This window comes from Neofelis nebulosa, chromosome 2 (genome assembly GCF_028018385.1).
Source record: "Neofelis nebulosa isolate mNeoNeb1 chromosome 2, mNeoNeb1.pri, whole genome shotgun sequence".
Lineage (NCBI taxonomy): Eukaryota > Metazoa > Chordata > Mammalia > Carnivora > Felidae > Neofelis > Neofelis nebulosa.
The window spans coordinates 37811955-37834577 of record NC_080783.1 but is presented as its reverse complement, the minus strand read 5'-3'; the positions used below and the strand labels follow the sequence as shown (position 1 = coordinate 37834577).

The 22623-nt window shown below is 37.8% G+C and overlaps 1 protein-coding gene across 2 annotated transcripts in view; it reads left to right on the top strand.

Annotated features, from left to right (window-relative positions):
• The window catches only part of PLCL1 (phospholipase C like 1 (inactive)), a 333532-nt gene that overhangs the window by 52829 nt on the left and 258080 nt on the right, over positions 1-22623 (top strand). The window lies entirely within an intron of this gene.

Below are 22623 nucleotides of genomic sequence, written 5' to 3'. Positions count from 1 at the left end.
GATAAGTTTATTTTGAGAGAGAATGTGAGCGGGGAAGGGGCATAGAGAGAGGAAGAGAGAGAATTCCAAGCAGGCTCTGAGCTGTCAGCACAGAGCTCAACGGGAGGCTTGATCTCACGAACTGTGAGATTATAACCTGAGCTGAAATCAACAGCTGGGTGCTCAACCAACTAAGCCACCCAGGCGCCCCTAAAGATTTTACTTTTAAGTAATCTCTACAGCCAATGTGGGACTTGAACTTACAACCCCAGGATCAAGAGCCACATGCTCTACTGACTAAACCAGCCAGGCTCTCCTTTAGGATATCTTTTTAAAATAATGAACAAATGTTTTACATTTTTATGGAGTCAAATCTATCAGTCTGTTTCTGTATGACAAATTCTGCTTTTACATGTGTGTTGAAAAAGGCCTTTAAAATTTTTTTTTCTTGTTTATTTATTTTGAGAGAAAGCTAAAGGGTGAGTGGGGGAGGGGCAGAGAGAGAGGGAGAAAGAGAATCCCAAGCAGGCTCCTTGCAGCCAGCACAGAGCCCAACACAGGGCTTGATACCAGGAATTGTGAGATCATGACCTGAACCACCCAGGCACCCCTAAAATTAAAAAAAAAAGATATACACTTACCTATATTTTTTCTAGCTTTAAATGCACACACACACACACACACACACACACACACACATACACACATACACACACTTTTTACATTTATCTCTAGAATCCATCTGGAATTTACTTAGGAGTATAATATGAGTTAGTTATATAAATTAGTCTTCCTCCAAATAGGTAAATGTCAGCCACAGGCTATATAATGAAAAATTCATCCTTCTCTTCTGATTTGAAAAGTGAATTCCATCATATGTTAATTTCTTTTTTTTTTTTTAATTTTTTTTACGTTTATTTATTTTTGAGACAGAGAGAGACAAAGCATGAACGGGGGAGGGTCAGAGAGAGAGAGAGAGACACAGAATCTGAAACAGGCTCCAGGCTCTGAGCTGTCAGCACAGAGCCCGACGCGGGGCTCGAACTCACGGACTGTGAGATCATGACCTGAGCCGAAGTCGGCCGCTTAACCGACTGAGCCACCCAGGCGCCCCAATTTCTTATGTATAGTAACTGTACTACTACTTGTTGCTAGGTTTCCATTTAGTTCCATTGATTTTCCCAACTTTTCTACTATCTAAAATTGCCTATTATCCCAATTTTGAAAAGGAAGTCTTGTTTTGCAGCATGGTTAGTGGGGAGAGTGAGGGTTTTAGAGAGGTCCTTTAGAGAGGTCCCTTTGATGAGTGGGGCCCAAGATTCCCACCTGTAAAATGGGAATAATAGGTATCTGTCTACTTTGCAGGATGCCTGAACATCATGGATAATTTTGTTAAATGCTTAGTGTGTAGATACTATTCTTATACTACTTTTCCTAAGAGAGTGCTCAGACACCTATAGGTGTTTTGCCTTTTCTGTTTGGCTTACAAGGGCCGATCAATCTGACCTTCCTCTATGCCTATGACTCTGTTTCCGTTGCTTATTCAGCATGTCATCTTACCATGTGGCAGGCATGTGCCAGGCACCATTCTAGAGTCTAGCAAGAAGTGATAAAGAAGGCAAAGGGGACCTCTGCCTTTGTGGAATTTACCTTTTAGTGGCATAGATTAAATTAATTAAGAATATTTCCAACTGGGCTAAATACCACAGGAAGACAAAACAGGATTTTATGCTCAGAGTGGTCGACATCTGAGCTAAGATCTGAATGCAGAGATGGGGGAGCGTCGCCAAGATCCAGAGAAGAGTAGTCCAGGCAGAGCGAACAGGAGGCACAAAGGACTGAGGCAGGAACAGAAATCAGACCAGAAGGACTGGAACAGAGAAAGTGATGGAAAAAAAAAACATAGACGATGGACTCATAGAGACAGATAGGGGCCAGATTTTATAATTTCCCAATCTGTATCCCAGTCCCCTTTCAGACAGTCTTCTCACTGGTCTCTACCCAGTCAAGCCCCCACGAGGCCTTTGCTCTTGCTGTTTTCCGTTTAACTGAAATGTTTTCTCCTTTCTGTGTTTCCAAATTCTGTCCATTCTTAAAAGCCTGGCTTAGGTCTCATTTTGAATGAGCATAGCCCAATTGGTCTCTTTCTTGGATTTCCTGTTGCTCTTTTGGTCCTATTCATAGTTTTATGTATGGTTTCCCCCTGCTTTCCCCGGCCCTATCTCTACTGGCTAAACTGTGATCTCTTTGAGAGTAGGGAGGGTGATCTAACACTTCTTTTGTGTCCCTCTTTAAATGTTTGGTATAGTGTTGGGAATGCATTGGACACATCTTTTGATATTCTAGATCGAAGTTTATCATCAGTGAATATTTCTTGGGTTTACCCTACTTAAATCTTTAAAAACAATTTTGATGAAAAGAAGCTCAAGTATAGATGGAAAACACTAATGAAACATATCAACAGAACCAAACTTCATACTTCAGATGATATATTTTAATATTTTAAATATTTATTATAAATTAACACTGACAAAATTGAATAGCTGGACAGAAATTTATGATAGCTTTTCTTAGACTCAACGCTAAAAATATCTTGAACATTTGCGTTGGCTGAAAATGTTCTGAAAAAATGTCAGTTTTCATTATTTTTTTAAAAAAAGAATCTGTAATATTTCTTAGTACTTTCACATTGAATTAATTTGTCACTCATTCTAGTGGACAAACAAAAATAGCTAATTTACGGGAATGTTGTCATGGCAGATGCTGCCGGCACCCACCCTTATCTCTGGGACCTTTCATTCTGCTCCACTGGGCTTCCAGCTGTCAGCATCTGCTTCTCTGTGTCTGAGGGTTGCCCCCCAAAGGCCACTTTGTCCATGGTCAGCAGGTTGGTTCTGGGGAATTAATATTCCTCCTTCCTCAGTGGGCCTCATCCTATAACTCTCTGGGGCTGGCATATAAAATACCCCAGCTCCCTTACTCTCAGATGAGATAAGCCTGAGACTGTTTTGCACCATTTCCCAAGGTTTCCTTGGGGAATTCACCTCCAGGCACCCACCCTAATAGCTGATTTGAAGGCTCACTCTTTATTAGGTGCCTTCCCTTTTTTTTCTCTCTTCCCCACTTCCCTATCATTGTCCCCTACACCTCCCGAATAAACAGTTTGCACTTGAATTCTTGTCCTGGTGTCTGCTTCTAGACAACCCAAACTAAACCACAGCATTACACACTACCATGATCATACTTCCAAGCACCTTCTAGATTAACCCTGTGGGGTTCATGGTTCAGGAGATCTCAAGTGTTTTTCATAAAAGTCATTGTTCTTAAAGCTAAAGAAGGCCTTGCAGGATCAATAGTGTGCACTAATGGATTGGAGGAGTTATCTAGCTTGACCCGAGATGCATTAACAAACACAAGAAGAAGCCTCTGACCTGAGCCTGGAGAGTTAGACTCCAGTTAGTGATGAACCTTCCTTATGCTATGTCAGCATTGCTCTGGATTTGCTGTGGAGCTAGTCTGGAGAAGAAGATTTCTGCAATGGCTTCTTTCCCTCTTGCCTGACTGATGTTGGTAATGATCTCTTCGTATTATTTATTCCTAAATCCAGTGCCATATACACAGACAGTGAACACTTGTTGATTAATGGGCTGCTATGTGCTGAACATTGTGCTGTCAGGAACTATATCAAATTTTGTGATGTCAGTTACTCTTAAAGTCTGTGGGTCTCTTTTGGACCATAAAGCTGCTGGTCTTTGTTGCTGTTACATATAGAACATTGTCAAATATTCCAAGGAGTCCTTGGCAAGATTAGCTTCTAATTATTTATTTTTGAAAAGCAGAGATAAAATAGTAGTGAAATAAGTACTACTTCTGACCTCTGTTTGAACTCTCATTAGTTCTGTGCAAAGTCTTGTGAGTGGGAACCTTTACATGCTAAGGAGATATTCCAGCTTTCAGTGGCAGCAGTCTGGCCAGCTGTTGCTGACACACCCCAGTCTGCACCTCGCTGTTCTGGCTGTGGTTTGCTGGAATGCCCAGGGTAGTAGTTAGGTGAAAGCTATCATCCTATCATCCTCTCCCCTGCTCTGCTCAAGGATTTCCAGCATGGCTCACCATGCCCAACCAGATGTCCTTATCACTGATTCCTTAGAGATGTCAATGTCACACTGATCTCACAGAAATGCTCATAAAATATTTGAGAATTGCTGTATGCCATGAATTGCTTTTCTCAGTTTGGAGTCATACCTCTTTAACTGCTCTTAATCATTTTAGTGTATGAGTATACTGTATACTTTAAATATGACAATGATTGATCCTATAGGTAAAATACCAAATGACAGTTGAAAACAAGGGACAAGGATTTTTATAAATGACAAGACTCTCTGTCCCATTACCACTGCATTATTCATTAGAAATGGGTATTGCCTTAGCTATTATAACTCCTTCTGGAAGTTCTGCGAACCTTTTGTGTCTAGTCAAAACTCTATACTCTGCATATGCTGTTGAATATTGCTTCAAGTGAAAGAAGTGTTCATTATCTATTTTTCCATTTAAATACATTGTAAGGCATTTACTGGCAAGTAAATTGATTATGGCAGCATCTTTCTTATCAGCTGTTGCTTATCTGCAACCTCAACTAGGTGGAACCTAGCCAAGAAACAGGTAAGAAGCTGAATTTATCTTGTGAGATGACCTATGTGATATCCTAGTGTCTATGCAATACCTATTCTTGCATACTTTATTCACTAAAGAGCCCTTTGAAGACCTCCATGCAAAATCTTTTCTTTTGTATTTTATTTTATTTATTTAAAATTTTTAAATTTTAATTCCAGAAGAGGTAAAATTCAGTGTTATATTTGTTTGAGGTGTATAATACAGTGATTCAACATTTCTGTATATTACTCATCAAGATAAGTGTACTCTTAATCTCCTTCACCTATTTCACCCATACAACACCACCTACCTCCCTCTGGTAACCATTTGTTCTCGATAGTTAAGTGTCTGTTTTTTTTTGGTTTGTCTTTTTTTTCTTTGTTCATTTGTTTTGTTTCTTAAATTCCACCTATGAATGAAATCATATGGTGTTTGTCTTTCTCTGACTGACTTATTTCACTTAGCATAACACCCTCTAGGTCCATCCATGTTGTTGCACATGGCAGATTTCATTTATTTTATGCCTGAGTAATATTCCATAGTATGTTTCCAACACATGTTCTTTATCTATTTACCTATCACTGGACACTTGGATCACTTTCATAATTTGGCTATTATAAATAATGTTGCAATAAACACAGAGGTGCATGTATCTTTTTGAATCAGTGTTTTCATATTCTTTGGGCAAATACCCTGTAGTGGAATTACTGGATCATAGGTTAGTTCTATTTTTAACTTTTTGAGGAAACTCCCTATTGTTTTCCACAGTGGTTGCACCAGTTTACATTCCCACCAACAGTGCAAATAATGGTTCATTTTTCTCTACATCCTCACCAACACTTGTTGTTTCATGTGTTTTTGATTTTAGCCATGCTGACAGGTGTTAAAGTATAGCTCATTGTGGTTTTGACTTGCATTTTTCTGATGATGAATGATGTTGACCACTTTTCATGTGTCTGTTGGTCATCTGAAATTTTTTTAAAGTTTTTTTTAATGTTTATTTAAACATTATTTTTGACAGAGAGAGAGAGAGAGAGAGAGCGAGCGAGCAGGGGAGGGGCAGAGAGAGGGAAACAGAAATCGAAGCAGGCCTCAGGCTCTAAGCACAGAGCCCGACATAGGACTGGAGCCCTATTTATTAGAAACAGCCCTGCCTGTTTTTAAATTAGGTTATTTGTTTTTTTGGTGTTGAGTTTTAGAAGTTCTTTATATATTTTGTATACTAACCCTTTATCAGATATGTCATTTGCAAATATCTTCTCCCATTCAGTTTATTATCTTTTAGTTTCATTGATTGTTTGCTTTCTGTGCAGAAGCTTTTTATTTTGCTGTAGTCCCACTAGTTTATTTTTGCTTTTGTTTCTCTTACCTCAGGAGACATATCTAGAAAAATGTTCTTATGGCTGATATCAGAGAAATTACTGTATGTGCTTTTCTTCTAGGATATCTGTTTTCAGGTCTCACATTTAGATCCTTGATCCATTTTGAGTTTATTTTTGTGTATGGTATAAGAAAGTGTTATTTTTTTTTAAATTTTACATGATTTTAACAGGTGTGGTCTAGTTATATGATTTTCTGGTTAGTAGCAAATGTGAAGAAGGAGAATAGATAACCAGAAAAAAAAAACACTAAGAGATTATACTTTGTTAATGTTTAAAGTAGATTGTTAAGTTTAGTGGAAGAATGGATTTTATTCAAATATAATTGTAAAACCAGTAACAGTTGTGTTGGAAGGCTTCAAAGTGACCATTTATCGAATACCTGTTAACATGACAAGCAATGCCATGCTCTCTTTACTAATGTCTTCTGTCTTTGAGATAGACATTGTTATTGCAATTTTAGAAAATAAGAAAACTGAGGCTCACCTGAGTGAAATGGTTTGCTCAAAGCCAAGTAGTAAGTGACTGAACCAGAATTAAACCTAGTACTGTCTGATTTAAAATTCTCTGTTGTTTCTGTCATACCAAGTTACTTCCAAATGGAAACAACTGTTGTATTTAATGGAATTATTTTTTTTAAGAGAAATACCCTCTTTAGAAGGATTTAATGGTATCCCTCTGACTCTCTTGATTTTATATCTTGTCTTTTTTTGCCCCTGAATGGATATATAGAAATCTTTGGTTTCTGTATGTATAAACAACTTTCCCAGTTTGTGCAGATTCAATTCGTACCTCTAATAATACTGTTTCTGGCCTGAGACCTGATGCTTTTTGACTCACGGAGGTGTATACTCACCCTTTGAATATGGTAAGGGATTGTGTGAAGGAAGGGACCTCCAGGAAAGCATCAGAACTCTTTTCAACATAATGGTGGCAATGGCTACTGGTGGTAGAGTGATTAAAGAGAACCAATAGTTATGTAAATGTAGATTCTTTGCTGAGCCATCACGGAGGCAGAGAGCAAAATAACAAAGACAGATGTGACTGATGAAGTTTTGATGTTATTGTAGTGCTTGGTTTTAATCTCTCCTCAGCTTTTAATACTATTGATTTTTATCTATCATGTGAAACCGGTGGTGACAACCTATAGTACAAGGTATGCTGCAATAGCAAGTTTCATGGTGAGACTTACAGAGGTCGCATGAAAGAAAACCACATTATTTTCTAGCTCTTATCTGATTTAGTAAAAAGATTTGGAACATACATTTTTTTCATGGTATTATTTATCATAAATCATAAGTGGTAGGAACCAAACTTTGTCAAACATGAAAGATAATAAAAATTATAGTGTGGCTGGGACACCATGAAGCACTATAGAGCTTTTGTTTTGTTTTTCTCTGGGGTTAACTGATTTTAGTACTTCTACTGAACTTTAGTTAAAAATGAGTTAAAAAAAAAAAAAAAAAGCTAATTAGAGTTGGTTTATGCCAGAATTAGGATCAGGAAAGCATGAAGAAATTGGAGTAAACCTTAAAGGGATGACTTCCTATTTTTAGAATCTTTGATCTGTTGTGACTTTTGATGTGGTCACTTACTACCATCAATCCATTTGATTCCAGAAGGACACTATGCAAGAAGCACTCAAGCACATGTAGACTCCAAACCTCTATCATGAGCCACATTGATCTTGTATTTTAAGTTTAGCATAAAATGTAGGCTGGGGTTCTATTTAAGTTATTTATTCTGTATTTCCTTTTACTGGCGTTGCAGCCCCACCTTTGACCTGTTGAATCAGAATCTTTTGAAATGTCTATTTTAAATATAATCCCCAGGTGAGTCTCATGAATGTTTCAGAACTGCTGCATAGGCCTCTTGAGTATGATAGCACCTCCCAAATATGTGGCACTTTTTAAAAAAAAAATTTTTTTTTTCAACGTTTTTTTAAAATTTATTTTTGGGACAGAGAGAGACAGAGCATGAATGGGGGAGGGTCAGAGAGAGGGAGACACAGAATCGGAAACAGGCTCCAGGCTCCGAGCCATCAGCCCAGAGCCTGACGCGGGGCTCGAACTCACGGACCGCGAGATCGTGACCTGGCTGAAGTCGGATGCCCAACCGACTGCGCCACCCAGGCGCCCCTAAAAAATTTTTTTAATGTTTATTTTTGAGACAGAGAGAGACAGAGTGCAAGTGGGGGAGGGGTAGAGAGAGAGGGAGACACAGAATCTGAAACAGGCTCCAGGCTCTGAGCTGTCAGCACAGAGCCCGATGCGGGGCTCGAACCCACGGACTGTGAGATCATGACCTGAGCCGAAGTCATATGCTCAACTGACTGAGCCACCCAGGCGCCCCAATATGTGGCACTCTTATGCTTCTGAGAATGTTACTATATTTGTTGGGAGGGAGGAATGAGAGAAAAGTGTCAACCTGAAACACACGGCACTTTGAACCTCTTTATTTTATTTCCAGATAGAATATTTCCAAACGTTTCAAACCCAACTGTCTTGGCCTAATTGTGTTTCTTTAAGATTCATATTTCCTTACGTTATAATAGAGTTCTTTCTCCTTAGGTATGGGATTGAGGTGGAGTGGATGGGCATGACACTCTTCCTAGAGCAGAGATTCTTAAACAATATTAAAAAAAGAAAAAGACCAGCTGCCCCTGTACCTTTCCCCCTCTCTCATTCTGAGCATTCTGATTCACTATTTCTTGTCTCGGTCTTGCATGTCTTTGTCTGTTTGAGCTGCTATAAAAAAGTGCCTTAGACTGGGTAGCTTATAAACAACAGAAATTTATTTCTCATAGTTCTGGAGGCTGGGAAGCCCAAGATCAAGTTGCTAGCAGATTCCAGGTCTGTTGAGAGCCCTTTTCCTGGTGTTCAGATGGCCATTTTCCCTCTGTACCTTCACATGACAGATAGAAAGCAAGAGAGCTCTCTGGGGTCCTTTTTATAAGGGCACTAATCCCATTCCTGAAGGATTCACCTTTATGATCTCATATAATCTTTATATCCCAAAGGTCCCATCTTCTAATACCATCACATTGGTGGGTAGGGTTTTATTGTATGCATTTGTGGGGAGCACGAACATCCAATCCTTAGTAGAGCTGTTTTTCTAGAGATTGGAGTGTGTGACCAAGAATGAACATATTGTATTTTTATAAAATTCCACATTTGGTCTGGTGCTAGAGACGGGAGTACTTTCCTGGATCTACCATGAAACAATGAGGTTTGACACTTACCCTCAAGTAGAATAAGGAGACACATTCAAATTTCTGAGCCCTAATTTAGACTTCTTCTGGAGACTTAGTTGAGGTATGTGAAGGGCCTATGGAGCTGCAAACTCACTGGCTTGACCCCAAGCAGATTTCATATTGAGTCTGGGAAGAAATCCCTGGCCTTCTCCATAGCCCTGGCTTCAGATGTCTGTTGGACCCATTCTCTAAATGATGGTCATAAAGAGAAGGGTAGCCTCCTGAGGCCATAGGGCAGAAGTTCTGCTGTGCTTATGGGCACCAGAATCACCTGAGGAGCTTGGCAAAATGGATTCCCAGACACAAACCTGGATCTCCTAAGGGTGGTGTGTTTGTTTCCTAAGGCTGCCATGACATATTAACCAGAAACTTGGTGGCAGAAGTTTATTCTTTTACAGTTTTGGAGGTGGAAATCAAAGTTTCAGTAGGGTTGGTTCCTTCTGAAGTCTCTGAGAGAATCTACCCCATATCTCTCTCCTTGCTTCTGGTGGCACCTGGAAATCCTTTGTGTTCCTTGGCTTGTAGATGCATCTTTTCAATCTCTGACTCTGACTTCATATCCCCTTTTCCTTTGCGTGTCTTCTGCCCTTCTTGTCTAAGGGCCACAAGTCATTGATTTATTATATTCCCCTCTCCCCCCAATCCAGGATAATCTCATTTTGAGATCCTTTATTAATTATATCTACAAAAACCCTTTTCCCAGTTAAGATCACACTCACATCTTCTGGGTGGACGTATCTTTTGGGGGTCATTATTCAGCCCACTACAGGTAGTATCTAGGGGCCTGCATTTAAACAAATTTTCTAGTGATTCTGACACTGATGCTTTTAGGACAACATTTTGAGAAATGGTGGAATGGGCATGTCAGTTGCTGGGACTTCCCAGGATGGATTCTTTTGTACCATAAATGATTGAAAAATCAAATCATTGTTGGAGTTTTCTATGATAGTAGCCCCCAATTATTAACTGCTGTTAAATGCTTTAATGTACATGATTTTGTTTAATATTCACAATACTCTGAGAGAGATATTATGGTCTCATTTCAAATGGTTAAGGAACTGCCAGCCACTTACTTAGTAAGTGACAGTGTGAGGATTTGGACCTAGTGTTTTCTGATAGCTAAGCCAGAACCCTGAATCATTTTGCTATGCAATCTCTAAACACTTCATTCATTTTAGGCATAACCTCCTCAGGAAACCTTTGCACTCTCTCCCCTCACCCCCCCCCCCCCAACAACATAAAAACAACAAAATCTACAACCTAAATTAAGTTAGGTCCTTAGTGGCCCCTTCCTCCAGTGCTCTACATGTGTAAGTCTCTGATCAGTCTGGTTGTCTCCACTCAGTTGACAACTGGAACTACAGTGCAGATGTGTCTGACAAGGAAACCTGTGCTCTCCCCTCTGTACAACATCACCCACCACCCCACCAAGGCCCTGAGAAGCTCTTAAGCCAGGTCAACCCTATGACCTTTCCAAGCACTTGCCTTCAGTAGGTGAGAAGCTGGGACCAGTGCTTAGATCCTCTGACTTCCCGTTTGCTCAGCTGTGCCTCAGCTTTGTTGCTGTCAGTACTAAATTCCAGTCTGTCTTAAAAGCATTTTGTGAACAACTCTTTGACTAATATTTACAATGCAGGAAGACATAAAATTAAAAAAATGTCAGTTGACCTGAAATAGTTTGCTGGGTTTTCTTCCCTGGCCTAATGTAAGAGCTTTCTGCTTAGTTTATCAGGTTCTTTGGTGAACTTAGTTTAGTTTAGGTAGCAGATTTCCTGCTCTGTGCTAGCAGAGGAAGTTCTTTGAGTTAAATTCAGCAAAATTAACATCATACCAACCACCTAATTAATTCCTTTATGCGAAGTCTGGAAGGCAGTTAGGGTCTTGAATCTCTTTTCCTGCCTGCTTCCTCTCTCTCTCAGCATTTATGTTCTCTCTCTGTTTTACTTAAAACTGTTGGTAGACATCAATGCCAACCATACCTGTACACCAAACATATGATTGGCATCCCTTGTTGGGAGCTATGATGCCCTCGTGGTTAAGGGCTATGGCACAGATCCAGGTTTGATTCTGGTTCTACCATTTACTAGCTTGTGACCTTGGGCAGGTTATTTGACCTCAAAGCTTCAGTTTTCCCATCTGAGAAATAGGGACAATGATAATGATGGTGATAATACTAATACCTACCTCACAGGATGACAGAAGATTAGATGAGGTAATCCATATAAAGTAGTTGGCATGTAATAAGCTCTCAGTAAGTGTTAGGTACTTTTGTGATAACTATTATTATAATAATTATTATTTTATCATTGGTGCTATTGTTTAAACTCTGCTTTCTCTGTTTAAAATATATATAAGATGCATTTGAAAAATATTTCTCACATTAGAAAAGAAGCCAGTGACCATAGGATGATAGAGTATAATTATTTGGATAGCAATGAACATTGATTAGGCTCTCAATAGAAGTCAGCATCATTCTAGAGCGTCTCATGTATGAGCTCATTTAATCATCCTAGTATGGTAAGAACTGTTACTATTGCTCCTTTTTCTTTTTTTAAATTAAAAAAAAATTTTTTTTTTTAACATTTATTTATTTTTGAGACAGAGAGAGACAGAGCATGAACGGGGGAGGGTCAGAGAGAGGGACACACAGAATCTGAAACAGGTTCCAGGCTTCGAGCTGTCAGCACAGAGCCCGACGCGGGGCTCGAACTCACGGACCGCGAGATCATGACCTGAGCTGAAGTCGGCCGCTTAACCGACTGAGCCACCCAGGTGCCCCTATTGCTCCTTTTTCATGAGGAGGAAACAAGCACAGAGAGATCAAATAACTTGTTCAAAATTTCTACAATGTACCATGTTACATTGTACTCCACTGGTTACAGTCACTCCACTGGTTTCAACAGAATAATAGAGGGGGCACTTCCAAATTACTTATTTTTACTATAGAATTGTTTAATGTGGAGTTTGTTTGTTTAATAAAAATTGTTCACTACAAAAATTCAAAAAACTTTTCTATTAATACACACATAACAAACACATGTCCTTTGGGGATGGTAAAAAGCCTTAGTATCCTAACCTCTAGGTGGGGGCCTACAGGCATGGAGTGATCTTTTCTCTCCGGTGGCTGACGAGGGCACGTAACCAACATGACCTCCATGTGCCAGTGGCCAGTGGAGGAGCAGCAAGGACCTTGCAGTGAGACTGTGCCATCAAGCTGTGGGGGTCAAGTTCCTAAACCTTGTGGTGGAGAACTCCCTTGCTTGGAGAGGCTCTTCTGGGCTGTTGCTGCTCATAGCCAGGCTATAATTGGCCTCTGCAAAGTAGCAAGCATGTGGGCTCTGCTACCCCCCCACCCATCTGGCTGTGAGTTTTACGCATATGCAAATAATGGAACCCTTATTTGTGGCTATCCCTGGGACTTATGAGTCACAACTCATGCATCCATATGGTCTCCAATGCCACACAGCTAGGGTTGGGGGTTGGGGAGTAGAGCATTCAGATTCAGGCAGTCTGTCTTCATTACCTCTGAGCCTTACCACTGTATCAGATCACCTTTCTTGAATAGGAAAATCTTAAAAAATTAAATAAATAAAAGACCTGAATTGGTGTTTCAATCTTTGCCAGGTTGTTGGCACACCACAATCAGGGCTTAAATTGTGATGCAAAACATTCTGGACAAAACTTCACTAGACTGAAAAAATGAAAACAAATCTTTGAAGTTCAATGCCTTAGCATTTCTAGTTGTTTACTTATTTGTTTGTTTGTTTCTTATTGATCTCCCAGTGTAGTTCATTTCATTTTCATACTCAATTGCTAACTGATAACACTTTCTTCTTGCAGGAAACAATTTTTATATGTGCTAGCATTGACATGAATAAGATGATACTATTAATAGCATCTAGATTGGTTCTGTAACCAAAATGTAAGCATAATTTCAAAGCAAGCTTTTGAAATTTTACTTGTAAATTTTTTTGCCCCTTTCAAAGATGGAAATAAACGGGAAAACCATTTATCTGTTGATTTATCCAAACATTTACACTTTATTCAGTGGGGAAAGGAAACTAGGTTATTTCTGAATATTGTGATTTGAAGACTGATAATTTATGAAGATACATTAAAGAAAAAAAGTAAGGTATAATAGTTAAAGTTTAGAATTTTTAGAATATATAGATAAGCAAGGAGAAGAAAATAAGATAAGAATCTCTTCACCCAGAGAAAACCATTGTTAATGCTTGGTTTTTAAAAATGAAATGATTTTTTAGAAATTATATTTATTACAAGAAAATATATTGACAGAAAATGAGACTATCTGTTTAGACTAACCATGATAAATTTTTCAAAACAGGTCTGAGGCCTACAAACTGCTAAAAAAATTAAGAAAATCTTACCTGAATTTAAAATCAAAAGCAAAGCAAATTAAATATTAGAGATTTCTTACATAGCTGTCTTAGATTTAGATTAAGCTAATGATTCAATAATGAAATTTTGTGTTATGTAGCATAGTTTTGTGTTGGAATACAATTTGCATACGATATGCTGAGGCTTCCTATGCGTTTATAGTACATAGTATACTTGTGCCTGCTTTCTAAGATTTGGAGTATAATTTTATTAATTTAAATTTATAATAGTCAAACAGTCTTTAACAGTAGAATAGATAAATAGTGGCTTACATTATTATATGAAATACTATGCAGCAATGAAAGTAAATAAACTATAGCCATGAAGAACAACATAGATAAGTCTCACAAATATTATGTTGTCTGAAAGAATCCAGACACAAGATAATACATGAGCTGTGTGACTATATTTATGTAAAGTTCAAAAAAATATGTAACTAACCTACAGTTGGGGTTATCAGGATAGTTAGGAAATCAAGTATAGTTAGGAAATCAGGATAGTTGTTACTTTGGGAGGTAGAAGTGATTAGTGATTGGGAAAGGCAGAGGGGGACATCAAAATGATTCATTTGTTGGTCTGGGTGGTGCCTATAGGTGTATTCACTTTTAAAAATAACTCATTGAGCTTCATTTACATTTTGTGTACTTTGCTGTATGTATGATATACTTCAATATAAAAATATCAATAATTATTAAAGAAGTCATATTTATTTGATGTCTACTCTTTGCTGGCTATATAACATTCAATGGTCATATCATTTCTTCAGGGAAATTGAGCTACTTTACTGTTATTCATTCATGGTTTCCAGAATGCATTGGGGTTAAAAAAAAAAAAGTAGAAATGCAACCATTTGTATTTTCTCTATTGCAATAAAATTTCCAAGTTATTCAAATATTTTCTAGATAGTTGATAAATTTTATTAATTTTTGTGCACAGCAGATGTGTGAGGCTGGCATTGCTGTCTCCATTGTTTAGATAAGGAGAGTAGACACAGGGAGGATGAATGTTTGGCCAAGCCTGGAGTTGGAATGCAGTTCTTTTGACATTTCTCTGTGCTGTCTGATTATAGAGCTCTGCTACAGTCATAGATATCTCAGAATTTCCCAAAACCCTGGACTCTCAGGGAAAAAAGATTTCCATGAGCACGTACAGGCATGAAGTATAAAAATATTTTTGTAGATTAAATTTACATTTGTATCTAAGAATAATGAACAAGCACATAGCAAGTGTGGGAAAGGTACTTCTTGATTCAATAAACATTTCTGAGTATAGGATATTGTGCCCACTTCTGGGGGGAACAGACCCAGGGGTATGAGCATAATACAATGTGATAAGTGAAATGATGGAGGTTTACACAGGACTTGGAGGACCACAGAGGAAGGGCCAGAGACCAGCTTCATATGAAAAGAATATCTGGGAAGTCTTATGAAGGAAGGGATGCTTGAATCTAATCTTAAGTATATAAAGTTGTTTTTAAAACTAGATAGATCAGTTTGATTTCCTACGTTTCTCCCTTGTGATATTTCCATTTCCCAATTTTAGGAAGCTTTAGATTCTCAGAGAACATACATGTTTCTGAATTTGAAAAAAAAAAAGAAATACCAGATTGAAATTTCATTTATTATTATTACTTTTTTAAAAAGTGTATTTATTGTGAGAGAGACAGAGAAAGAGAGCATGAGCAGGGGAGGGGCAGAGAGAGAATCCCAAGCAGGCTCTGCACCATCAGCATAGAGTCTGACGCTGGGCTTGAACCCATGAACTGTGAGATCATGACCTGAGCTGAAATGAAGAGTTGGACACCTAACTGACTGAGCCACCCGGGCACCTCCCAGATAGAATTTTAAAAAATGGCAGCTGGAATGTAAGCTTCTTATTAATACTATGTTTTCCCCATAGGATCCAGCAACATTAAGGTCATTGTGGAGCTGGTTTTTTAAAGACTTAATTTTTTTTTAAGTTTATTTGTTTATTTTGAGAGAGACAGAGAGTACTCCTGTGTGTGAAAGCAGGGGAGGGTCAGAAAGAGGGGGAGAGAAAGAATCTCAAGAAGTTTCCATGCTGTCAGTGCAGAGCCTGACTTGGAGCTCAATCTCATGACTATGAGATTATGACCTGAACCAATATCAAGAGTTAGATGCTTAACAGACTGAGCTACCCAGGCACCCCCAAGACTCAATTTTTAAAAGCAGTTTTAGATTCACAGCACAACTGAGAAGTTACAGAGATTTCCCACTTATCCACTTCCCCAACACTTGCATAGCCTTCCTTGTGATCAAAATCCCCCACCAGAGTAGTACAATTTTTACAATTGATGAACCTATACTGACACATCATAATCTCCGAAAGTTCATAGTTAACATTAAGGTTCACACTTCGTGTTGTACATTCTATGGGTTTGTACAAATATATAATGACATGGATTCATCATTATAGTATCATATATTTTACTCCCCTAAAAATCCTCTGTGTTCTGTGAGAGGAGCTAATTTTGGTAGGAATAATTTCTTTAGTTTTATAACATATTTGCTTTATTTGTCAGCAAATCTAAAGTGCTGAGCTGTTTGGTTCAATATTGTTCAGATGTTTTATTTAGGCCAATTTCTAATACCATCAAATCATACATACCAAAATTCAACTGCAAAAAAAATTCAGTTAAGCTGCATAGTGCCTTTTGATGGTAATAAATTTTAAAAATAGGCTATGCCATAGATTTCATTTATAGGCATTTAAATGAGCTTAAAGTTCCCAGAGGAAAAAAAATCTCATGTATATAACATATTGCCAAAACAGGCACTCTCCCAAGGTTGACATTTTTGTTTTTCAGATCTGATGTCTGTATCATCTTATTCTTTTTATTAGGTTTAGTACATGATCTCTTGTTTGTAAACTGAGGTCAGACCTAACCAAATCTCAGCAATGAGATTCAGTTACAGAAAGAGAATATAATAGCATCAAAACCTTTATTCAGAAGTGTTATTTTGCATTTCCCAATAGATATATCCTTACATCTCTAATGCCATTAACTAAGATGGCTCTCTGAAATATTTTATTTATACCGCTAGAGTAGTTAGGTAATAAACAGGTAACTCCTTAAATCCTGTCTCTTTTTTAGTAGGAGTGCATTGAAAGTTCAGGTGGGAGAGAGGAGGATGATAAAGCAAAAGACTCTTGAGGGCTCTGTGTTTATTCATGGATTTTGAAATTGTTTATGCCATTAAAAATAAAAGTAAAATGGAAAATATTGGCCCATCTTACATGGTAGGTGAGGGAACTATCATTTGACAGCAATACTCTTAAACTTTGCACCTTCCCATAACACCTATATATTTGTAACAACCTAATAATACAAAGGAAAAGCACTTATGATTTAATAGATTTGGGTTGTCTCTTTAATTCATGAGTCTGCAATAAAAAAGCATACATTTTAGCAAGTGAACGGTAACCTATTCTTAGCCAAAACAATAGTCTAATTTATCTGCTTAGGCCTGATTGCTTTAAAAATGATTATAATTCTCAAACATGAAATATATATAAACAACAGAGAAAGTGCTTGCAAATATACTGCCTTAATTTCTTAGAGCATGTCCCGAAATAAATATTCTTGGGAGACTAGCATAAATTAAACAAAAATGAAATTATAGTGGTTTTGCAGTAGAGTTCTTAAATGAGGGCCCTCGGGTAGACTTCTTCAAGGAGTCCTTAAATTCCTTGAAACTGTGTGCAAAATGTGGTAAATCTAAGCATTTTTTTTCAGGGGCACTTGGGTGGTTCAGTAGGTTGAGCATCTGATTCTTGATTTTGGCTCAGGTCATGATCCCAGGGTCATGGGATCAAGGTCCGCATTGGGCTCCACATTCATGCTCTCTCTCTAAAATAAAATAAAAAACAAAAAACAAAGCATTTTTTTCAGGGGCAGGGTGAGTCCTCTACTTTTATTAGGTTCTTTAAAGAGTTAAGAACCATTGGTTAAACCAATGTGAGCAGTGTGTGTGTTTATTAGAGATAGTAGGTAAATAGTTGGAAAATATAACAAGCCTGTAAAATACATCTATGTATATGGCAATAAAGGTACTTATGTTTCTGGGAATGCAATAAAATGATGCCTATGTTATTCAAATGTCTGCATAGATTACTTTATTCTCTGGGTTGAGAAGCAAAATTTTATTCTCCTCTGTGCCATGTTGTCTTGTCTTGTAAACAGTGAGAAATAACATTGTTCATTATCAGAGATGTGTGCAAATCAAAAGTTTGGACTTTTCTGGTTTATTCTTGTCCTGTTACCACACTTTGCTTGTACAGCATCACAGACTGGATGATGAATAAAGCAAGGGCGACCTGGGAGCAGCAAGCATTTTACTTGTCAGTGAGAATGAGCTTTTTAGATTTTGAATGGGTTACTTCATACCTCTGAGAACAATTTGCAGCTGTTAAATACATTTTGCTTTTTGTTAAGAGCAAAGACAACTGTAATTAAGGTCAGCCTATCTTTTGGGATATAAATGTGTTTTAATGGATTTCCACTTTCTTGGGTACATACAAGCATGGTTTATCTTTTAACTCAGTGATAGAAGCGCTTTAGAAAGGATTTGTAATCCTGGATCTGTGAAAAAAAAATTGTGTGTTTGTGTGTGTAAAGTTGGTTAAAAAAGAGTATGGTAGAAAAGTAGTGTCTCCCTTAGGATCAAATTAAAGTCTCCAAAGCATCTTTAATCCTCCTTTGACTAGACTCCCACAGTGATCTCCAAGACTGCATTACCAAGTTGGCGAAGGGAGAGTCAAGGAAATATTTTACTTCTTCCATTCTCCATAGTTTCCCTGAGATCTCAAACTGGCAGCCAGCTGGCTGAATCTGCCCACAGACTTGTTTTATTTGGCCCATGCAGTGCTTTTAACATTTTTTGCCAACATTTTAATAGGAAGGTTTCACATTTCTGGCTTGTCTTGAGAAATCATAAGATAAGGGAACAATTGGCTAGAGCTCAGGGACAGCCAATCCCCAACCCCCTGGGCCACAGGGGGTTCTTCTGCAGCCCTTTCAAGTATCCCTACTCTGGCAATGCACTTGTGTGGTTATTTACCTGCTGGACTGCTGGAGGCATCTGAGTTTGAGACTGGTCTAAGGCTGCCTTTGAGACCACCTTAGTTTTCTGATAGGTTTTGTATAATAGCTATCTTCTTGATCCTCAAGAGCCTTATTATTTATTGTAACCTTGACACCTGTCCATCATATCTAATAATTTTCAGGTTCAAAGGATTTAGAGTTCCTAATATGGGCCTAGGATGGGCAGTAAGTACAGATAAAGAGAACATAAATACCTAAAATGCGTATCTTCCCTAACAAACATCCGATTTCTGTTGTTGTCTACCAAAACTGGCTGGAAGCTCTAATTTTAGTGGTGCTATAACTAAATTGTACTTGTTGTTTTTGGAATTTCATCATGAATTTTTTTTGGTGTTAAGAAAAATAGTTGAATCATTTAAAAGTCATTGAAGCATGTAGATTCCTAGGACATTATAATTTCCTTATGCTTTGAAGTACAATGGACAAAATCCTGAGAAAAATTTAATAGATTTTGGGTTGTCTCCTTAATTCATGAGGCTGCAAATTTCTAATTTATAAACTTTCAATTATTTTGGTCAAAATGAAGGGGTAGGAAAATTCGGGCAGCCTTTCTTTCCAGTTTTTCCAAATAGCCCTTTTTGGTGAAGACAGAGAAATCTTGCCAAAACTCCTATTCAACTTATTGGAAGGCTAGCCTTTATCTTGTTATCTAAAGTCTATGCAAATCATTTAAAAAATTTAAAAATCCCAGTAAATTATGAAGATTAGTTAAGATAGAGGGTCGGGAACATGAAGTGTTTAGTAATGTAATGCATGTAAAGGTAATTAGTATTTAATTTTTGAAAGAAAAAATAAAAACTTTCCAAGTGTAGTAACTTGGAACAGTTGTATCTCCTTCAAAACAATTTGGTTTTTATATACTGCTGGAATAGCAATGCAATAGAAACTTAATAGCGTAAAAACTCAGGATTTGAATGTAGAAATGGGTAAATGTTTTATAATGAGAGAAAAAATTATTGTCCAAGTTTAGGAATAAAAGCTCCACAGAACAATCAATGTCCAAATCAGTAACATTTTTTTAATATCTGTAAATCACTTTGACAATACTTATTTATGAACAGAGAAGTGATTTAATGATTATGAAATTAGGTGTCTTGATTTTTTCTTTTTCTTTCTTTCTTTCTTTCTTTCTTTCTTTCTTTCTTTCTTTCTTTTTTTCTTTTCTTTTCCTTTCTTTCCTTCCTTCCTTCCTCCTCCCTCCCTCCACCACCCCCTGTGTTTCTTTTCTTTTCTTTTCTTTTCCTTTCTTTTCTTTTCTTCTTTCTTTCTTTCTTTCTTTCTTTCTTTCTTTCTTTCTTTCTTTCTTTCTTTCTTTCTTTCTTTCTTCTTTCTCTTCATACAGACCACCAAGGGACTTTGAGCAAACTACTTTAATTTGCTAAATTTCCCTTAATAATGAAATTTTTGGAAATGTGGTAAAATGTTCTGAGTACAATTTATATTATTTCTGTGAATTTTTAGACTGATCAGAGGATACATCTATTTTTTTGTGAAAAGTAAAAACAAGATGCCTTAAGAGAGTTGATTTTTTTTACTGCTTTTTCATTTTTTAAAATTATATTATTGTTTTCCTTGTCTTCAGATATTCTAATGTGCAGTCAAAAACAAAAGAAAAACATTGGATTCCTTTCCCCGTCTATTAGGGTAAAGGCAATCTATTCCAAAAGAACTACAGGTGAGAATGTGCCTAGTTAAGGTTTTATCTAGCAGATCTGGGGGTGAGCATGAAAAACATTTATAAATAGAAGGAAAATGGAACATTTATGGTATATGCAATTTATTTATTTATTTATTTAATTTTTTAACATTTATTTTTTTGAGACAGAGAGAGAGAGCATGAACGAGGAAGGGTCAGAGAAAGAGGGAGACATAGAATCTGAAACAGGCTCCAGGCTCTGAGCTGTCAGCACAGAGCCTGACGTGGGGCTCGAACCCGTGGACCACGAGATCATGACCTGAGCCGAAGTCGGATGCTTAACCGACTAAGCCACCCAGGCGCCCCGGTATATGCAATTTAGTCTTGCTTTGCTCCTTCACTCATGAAATGTTAATTAAGTACATTTATAATCTAATTCTAGTTTGTCTTACAAGGACTAAAACATGGACTTTGTCCTTGAAACTCACTCATATAGCTCCCTTTTGGGAACATCACCTGGGAATGTATTCAAAGTCTAGGTACCATGGTCAAAAGCAAACATGTACCAATGCCTGACTGTTTTTGGATTCATATAGGTACCTTATTAGTGCCTCACAGTTTATTGGTTGGAGTAGAACCATATATAGTTTACTTATTTACTTATTTTTTAAATGTTTATTTATTTTTGAGAGAGAGAGAGAGAGTGGGGGAGGTGCAGAGACCGAGGGAGACACAAAATCTGGAGGAGGCTTCAGGCTCTGAACTGTCAGCACAGAGCCCGATGCGGGGCTCGAACTCATAGACTGCAAATTCATGAGCCAAAATTGTATGCTTAACTGGCTGAGCCACCCAGGCACCCCTCTGGTTTACTTATTTATGGTGGTTTATTTCTTTAAAATTATGTACATCTGAAATGTGTAAATGTGCACATTTACCTTTAAAAGTAAAGGTAAACCAAGCCGAATCTGGAGCTATAATAGGAAATTTAGATTGCTAGAGAACCCTGTGGTTGTCCTTCAGAATTATTGGATTAATGATTCCCTGCCAGTCTATGAGCTCCCCAAGGGCAGGGACTGTGATTATTTATCTCTGCAGAACCTCCAACTCCTAACACATTTATTTCTTGGCAATATAGAAAATGTTTGCTATATCTCGTCTGCCTGACAAGTGGTTGGGTAGTCAGCTGCTCATATGTGTAGGTCTCAGCACCGAGTGAGGACCTGTGTGACTTTAGGAGAGACAAGGTTAACTCAACAATCATGCAAAGAAACATGAAAGTCTTGCCTTACTAATCAGATTTGCTCTCTTTTGTAAGGGAGACAAGCCCTCTTTGGTTTTGCAAGCAGATCACAATTTGTGAACTAGCCTGTGATTTTCAGCCCTAGGTAGTGTCTCTTTTGTTTGAATTCTTATGCATCTAGTTTGGACAAGCTTCATGGCTTTTCCTGTATACTACTGCATTGCAGCAGTCTGGCCAGAAGAGCAATGCCTGTGTGTGTGTGTGTGTGTGTGTGTGTGTGTGAGAAACCTCATTTTAAGTATCACTTTGCCACCAACCATGTGACCTTGGCAAGTCACTTAATCTGTAGACTTCAGAGCACTTCTTTCTGGGAGTTGTCTTGATTTTAGAATGCCAGGCTTCAGATTCATAACTGCTCTGGCCCCTTTAAATTCCAGTTGGCTATTTGAGTGTATATATTCATGTTTCTATTAGTCTGTAGGCTTCTGGAGGTCAGAGGCCATCTTACACATTTTTTGTGTGTGTATTTAAAACAATTTTTTTTATCATAGAGAACTTTGAACACACATAAAAGCAGATAGATCAGCTTAATGAGCCCCCTAGGATTCATCCACCAACTCCAACAATCTATCCATCAACTTATGGCCAATCCTGCCCCCATCATGTCCATTTTCTTACTCTTCTTTATTTGGAAGCAAATTGTAGATATATGTCATTTAATCTGTAAATATTTCGTATTTGTGAATTTTGCCTTTCAGGCATCCTAACACAGAGCCTTGTACACATTACATGACAAGATGATAAATTTTTTTAAATGTTTATTTATTTTTGAGAGAGAGAGAGAGAGAGAGTGAGCGAGCATAAATTGTGGAGCGACAGAGAGAGAGGGAGACACAGAATCTGAAGGCTCCAGGCTCTGAGCTGTCAGCACAGACTCTGAAGCGGGGCTCGAACCCACAA